Genomic DNA, 6,935 nt, shown 5'->3' on the forward strand with positions numbered 1-6,935 from the left:
TTCTCTGGGAATCGTGGGAGGAGATTGCAGAACTTTTGACTACCAACTTTATTTCGTCAGTGTGTATGTGATTAGTGCGAGAAGACTCGAGTTCAGCAAATATTGTCCCCTTCTCCACGAAGAGGAGTAGGAAGAACGCTGGAAATTATAGAACAGTGAGCCGTATTTCCTTGATGGTGAAGGTTTGGGAAAGGTTATGAGAGATATGATTTATGATCACCTCAGCAAGAAGAAGTTGATTCGCTACAGTCAACACGATTTTGCGAATAGCAGGTTGTGCCTCACAAACTTTATTGAGCTCTTTGAAAAGGTAAACAAACAACTAGATGAGAGTAAAGTGGTTAACATGGTGGATATGATTTTCACGAATGCACGGTCGGCTGTTGCATAAAATACAGAAACATGGGATTGAGGGTGATTTCGCGGTTTAGATCAGTAATTGGCTCGCTGAAAGAACACAGAGTGTGGTAGTTAATGGAAAATATTCATCCTGGAGTTCAGTTATTCATGGTGTACCACAAGGTTCCTTTTAAGGTCCACTGCTGTTTGTCACCTTTACAAATGACCTGGCTTCGAGCATGGGATGATGGATGAGCAAATTCGCAGAACACACTAAGTCGATGGAGTTGTCAACAGTGCCGAAGTCTGCTGCAGGTTACAGATGGACATGAATAATCTGCAGATCGGTGCTCAGAGGTGGCATATGGAGGTTATTGTGGAAAAGTGTGAGGTGATTTACTTTCGAATGAACAACAAGAATAAAATGTTCTGGGCTAATTGTAATATTCTTGGAAGTTTAGATGAGCAGAGCGATCTCGGTGTCTATGTATATAAAACTCTGAAAGTTAACACACACGTTGATGGATTTGTTTGCAATGAGCACAGTGTGTTAGTTTTTTTATTGGGAGAGGGATTGAGTTTCAGGGCCAAACGATCTCTTTGCAGCTCCAGAAATTTGTCTGGTATGGCCAAACTTGTCGAGTTCTGGTCGCCACATTATAGGACGGATGTGAAAGCATTGGGAAGGTTGTAGACGAGATTTCCTCGGATGTTGCCTTCTGTGAAGGGAAGGTCTTACGACGAAAGGCTGAGGGACTTGAGGCTGGTTTTGATAGAGATAAGAAGTTTGAGAAGTGAATTAATAGAGACATAAAAGATGATCAGAGTTTGCCGTAATGTGGACAGTGAAGGCATTTTCTATAAATTATGATGGTTGGCACAAGGGCATATCGATGTCATTTGAGGGTGATAGATGCCGAGGTAGCTGCCTTTCTCAGAAAGTAGTAAGAGTGCAGAACGCCTTGTCTTCAACAGTCGTAGACTCACCAACCTTCAGGGCAAATAAATGATCATTGGATAAACTTACGGCCTATAATGTCAAAATGCTGGTCAGATGAACTTCAGATTGGTCTTACAGGTCGGTGCAACATTAGTGCCAAAAGCACTTTATTGCAATGTAATATTCCGGGTTTAAACTGTTCTTCAACTTGAAGTTGCAATCATCTCTGATCAGTATCAGTAAACCAAACACCTGGCGAGAATCCAATGCACAACTTTGGCACTTCATGTGTTGCCATTCTGTCATGCAAGTACAGCAAGTTAACTAACTGCACCACTGGATCTGCCGTCTAATGGTGACGAACGGCTCCTGATTTTACCACTGGGCCCCTCAACCCAATTACTCATTTTTTTCTGTGTATCTGAAATGAAACGCAGTGCAGAGGTGGTTATACTGATAATGGTGGTTATACTGACATCGATTATGAAGCATCAGCTTCAGGAAAATGGCATAGATAAATGTGGTGAAAATCGGTTTTATTGAATACTGCATACATTTACCATGGTTTCCTGCGTTGGTCACAGGCAATGTTATGTGGCCATTGTCCTGGAATTTTCCTTCTATCGGCTTCAATTCGTCAGACAATTCGATTCACTGATATTTCACCAACTTCCTTTGGCATGTTCATCTGAGACATTGACCCACACTGCACACAACATCAACAATGTTCAGCATACCACGTGCACGAGCATGTGGCATGGTTTTTATGCACAGTGAAGATTGAATAATGTTCTGCAAGGGCAAATTAAATTCAGTTTAATTCGTAAATTCGCAAGAATCCAGAGTAAGATTCAAAATATCAGAAATTCACGTTCATTATCTTGGCCAGAATTCCATCCCAGCAAAGGGGAAATCTGCCCCTGAATCCATGCAATTGCTTGCTCCATGTGTCCACTTGGAAACCTATGTGAAGGAACATTCAGCCTGAAGGAGAACTTGTGAGAATCCTCCGCTGTATGATCTAAAGCTGAAACAAGAGCTGTCTATTCCAGCCGGGAGGGTAGCGAAGTGGAGATGAGACCAAAATATTATTTGGCGTTTAATTCATATTGTCCTCATTGTGATTATTTAAAAACCTTGGCCAGAAATGGCACAGACACAAAGGAGCAGAAGGAGGCCATTCTTAACACCGATCCTGTGCTGCCACGTAATTTGATATCATCCTGGCTCACAGAACAATTTTCTGTCTTTTTCCAGCCCATCCACAACATCGTACTGGCTAACAGATATTTATCAGACTCTAGCATAAATAGACATCGATAATGTAAATCTGTGGGAGGAAAATGTTCCGTTTCGAGACAGTTAGGTTTATGCACGAATATTACTGGTTTTGCAGATGAGCAGCAGGGTCTGGTCTGACCACTTTGCAAAACATAAATTAAAACTCGACTCTGATGGGATTCGAACCCACAACCTTTGAATAGCAACCTGAATAGAGATGTAGAAGTCCAATGCGCTTTCTATTGCGCCACAGAACCGCGCTAGCCGTGGTCTTTAAGCACACTAGTTTGCCTTTGACGCATTGCATTCAGGATACCCATCTCGCGCCTGTCTGTCCTCGTCACACTTTCTGATACCTGGTCCTTATCCACTAGTGCTCTGGCTCATCAAGTGTTCGGCTACAGACTGCTGAAACGTTCTCATGACACTTACCTTTACCACATATTCAGATAATGATTTCCAGATAATCAATACTCTATAGGTGAAAGTATTCTTCCTAAATCTCCTCCTTGTCTCCTGTCTTTCATTTATGTTACTCTGTTCCTTCCCAATACAGGCTTATCCCTGTCACACATATCTATCCTCTTCATAAAATGAGCACGTTAATCGGTTTCTTATTCAGCCTTCTCTGCGCTTAGAGCAACATCCCCAGGCTAGCTCACGTACCTTCACAATGGGAGTGGTCAAACCCTTTCCATTCTTTTCATCTCCTGTGAAATTCTCCTCCTGCATTCAGACGCTTCCAGTATCTGGCGATTACATCAGAAAAAACAAAGTTCTCAGAAGAAAACCCAAAAGGTCTGAACAAAATCAGCAGCTCTTGTCTATCTCTGATGAGGAAGGAGAGTTAACGCTTCGAGTCCAACGATCCGTCTTCAGAACTAATGGGAAGGGAGGGTGGGTGAAGAATGTGTAAGAGGGCGGACGGTTTCTAAAATGATTGAACTTGATGTTGGGTCCTAAAGTTTTCATGGTCTGCCGGTAGAAAATGAGTTGCGTGTCTTCCAGCTTGTGTTGTGTCTTGAAGGAGCACTGCAGCAAACCAGAGACTGAAATGATGGCCTGGGAACGCAGTGTCTAGATTTGAGTGGTGCTGGAAAAGCACAGCAGTTCAGGCAGCATCCGAGAAGCAGTGAAATCGACGTTTCGGGCAACAGCCCTTCATCAGGAATACAAGCAGAGAGCCTGAAGTGTGGGAACACAGTGTAATGTTGAAGTTATAGGAGACTGGAAGATCGGGATAGTTTTTGTTGATTCTGGACAGAACGTAAGTGATCTCAGCTTTGTCACCGACTTTATTTTCCTCTCTCCATTGGAGAGAGATCACATTCTGAGCAGGAAATACAGTTGCCTCGATTAACTGAAGTGCAGACAAATCTCTGGAAAATGCGACCGGGAGCTTCCAGAGTGAGGAGAGATATCTGAAACCAGCGGGAAATGCAACTGACAACATCGAACGTTACAATGCAGTACAGGCACTTCGGCCCTCGCTGTTGCCGCAACCTGTAAAATAATGTGATGTCCATTGTAATAGTAAATTGACATTTATTTTGAATCCAATAAAAGCACAGGGAAACAAATAAGTAATTACCTGACTTTGCAGAGGCATGTGTTGCAGACAGACAGAAAAAAATAATAGCAAACATACAAGGCCAGTAAACTACCATATCAGGGACAAACAGTCAAGGAATGAGAAAAAAAAATCCTTTTGATGTGGAAGGCACCTTTCCTCACGTACCATTGGCGAAGGCATCCAGCGAGAGGTGGCAGAATTTGAGACGATGCATACTGCAGGCACAAAAAAACGAAAGATTCTGTTTTCAGCGACGATGTGCGTACCTGATTCAATGCACACATAAGGACAGATATGAAGAAACTAAATTAGCTAACTCAGGCAGATGGAGCAGTCCAGGTAACCCCCGCCAAGAGGGTAGCCTGGCGATTAGGTATGGTAGATATCTCGGACCCAAGATTAAGATGGGTCCCTACTGAGTGCAGGGCAAAAGGCAAACGTGATGTGGGGTTCATAGGAAGCTGTGAACCCATAAGAATAGCCCGGAAGTCTGAGTATCGTCCATGCAGAGCACGAGACCCGTTAAAACACGAGACTGACAAAGGATACTACTTTGCATCCCTCCTGAAAGCTTTTGTGATAATTCTTTGTGGATAATCACCGGTGAGAGCCCCCATTTTTCTGGTCAAAAAGGCAAACATTCCAGGTGAATCCGGGAAGCGGAGCTTTGTTCAAGACCTGCAGGTAGTCAATTATACTGTTGTTCCGCCCGCCCCAAATGTTCCTAATCCTTATACTATATGAGTTCAAATTCCACCTGACAGTGAATGGTTCTCTGCTATGGATTTATCAAATGTCTTCTTTCGTGTACCGGTACAACCAGAAAGTCAATTCTGCTTCACTTTTCCACTCAAAGGCATATCATATATATTCAAGCGACTTTGTCAAGATGACTGTGAGTCCCCCACCATAATTAATGAGGCTCGATGCTGGAGTCTGGAGATTCTTGTTTTAACCCCGGGGTCAGCGCTTCTGCAATATGTAGACGAATGCTTAATAGCAGTACCAACAGAGGAACAATGTGAGAAAGATACGCTTGTGTTGCTCTGCCATCTCGCCAGGAATGTGCACAAAGCTTGTTTCGCAAATCTACAATTTGTGCAACAACAGGTGAAGTTCTTTGGTCATTTCTTGTCTAAACAAGGGAGGGGCATTGATCAAGACAAAGTTCAAGCAATCCAGCAAAATCCAAAGCCTCACACGAAGTAACAATTGCTATTCTTTTTGGTCATGCACACCTACTGTCGATTTTTTGTCCCACAACGATGGCACAGTGGTTAGCACTGCTTCCTCACAGCGCCAGAGACACGGGTTCAATTCCCGCCTCAGGCGACTGACTGTGTCGAGTTTGCACGTTCTCCCTGTGTCTGCGTGGGTTCCCTCCGGGTGCTCTGGTTTCCTCCCACAGTCCAAAGATGTGCAGGTCAGGTGAATTGGCCATACTAAAAATTGCCCATTGCCTTAGGTTAGGGGTAAAGGTGGGTTTCGCTTCGGCGGGTCGGTGTGGAAGGGCCTATTTCCACACTGTAATGTAATCTTCTAAAAAATTACACATCCCTTGAGGCGCCCCTAAATGAAACTTCCAATGGCTTAGAAACTGAAACTTCCAGAGACCGTTGCAGTTGAATTAAAAAGGCGCTCCAAACCACACCTACACTGGGGGTCCGAATCCAAACAAGCCTTTTGTACAAACGGTAGATGCATGACATGTGAGCTGATGCAGGAGAATGTGGGAAAATTGAGGCAGGTAGCTTACATTTTGGCTAAACTTAGACCCCGTAGCGGCAGGATTGCCTATATGCCTGCAAGCCGTGGCTGCAGCTGAAAAAGTTTGTTGTAGCGTCCAGGGACACAGTCGGCTTTGGAGAATTCACCCTCCTGGTCCCACATGCATCCTTACTGTTTTCCGAGCAAAACACAGCACACATGTTTGCAGCACGTTGGCTCAGAAACAATACCGTACTATTGGAGATGCCTAACATTACAATAACGAGATGTAACGTCCGTAATGCTGCTAGCCTTCTCGCCACAACAGGAGACAGAGACGCACATGACTGTGTCGCTGTAATTCACCAAGACCGGACGTGCAGGATTCACAAACTCAGAATCAGGATATTGCGTTTTTTTGTGAATGGGTCCGCATTCAGGGGCAAACGGACAGGCCACAATTGTGTTTGGTATGCTGTAGTATCTACCCACGAGGTAGTCAAAGCGGAATCACTCCCTTGTCATCTGTCAGCTCAAGCAACAGAGCTGATTGCCTTGACTGAGGCATGTCAATTGGTTGAGTGAATGATAGTGAATATTTACACAGATAGCAGATATGCATTCGGGGTTGTACATAATTGTGGAACTCTGTGGAAACGCAGGGGCTTCTTGACCTACACTGGAAAGCCCAAAATACACCGTGGTCTGACTTCTGACTTCCTGGAAGCGGTCCTTCTGTCTAAATCATTTGTTGTCTGTAAATGTGAAGTCCACACGAAAAAGTACGATTCCCTTTCTCAAGGCAATGCGAATGCAAACTCAGCGGAAAGGACAGCAGCCCAGCAGCCGCCAAGTGATCAGTTGACATGTGTATGTCAAATATTTGTAATCCAAAGCAGACATATAGGAAGTCGAGTCGCAGGCCACGCCGAAGGACAAGCGTGAATGGACAATGGCAGGGTGCAGAATGAGGGAATGGGTGTGGTGTGGCCCCATTGGTAAACCCTGTCAACGCGATCATTATTCCCATTCCATGCCAATTAACACACAGTGAGGACCATGTGTCAAAAGAGGGGATGTAGCGAATAAAGTGGG

General features: G+C 44.3%; 1 non-coding gene across 1 annotated transcript; it reads right to left on the bottom strand.

The window, feature by feature from the left end:
* Positions 1 to 2,725: 2,725 nt before the first annotated feature.
* trnar-ucu (transfer RNA arginine (anticodon UCU)) lies at positions 2,726 to 2,817 on the bottom strand. The gene is given in 2 exon segments: positions 2,726 to 2,761; positions 2,781 to 2,817. It is a non-coding gene; the product is annotated as a tRNA-Arg (tRNA).
* Positions 2,818 to 6,935: the final 4,118 nt, after the last annotated feature.

Source organism: Chiloscyllium plagiosum, unplaced genomic scaffold (genome assembly GCF_037043375.1).
Source record: "Chiloscyllium plagiosum isolate Xiang-an unplaced genomic scaffold, Cpla_swu_hap1 HiC_scaffold_39, whole genome shotgun sequence".
NCBI classification, from domain to species: Eukaryota; Metazoa; Chordata; class Chondrichthyes; order Orectolobiformes; family Hemiscylliidae; genus Chiloscyllium; species Chiloscyllium plagiosum.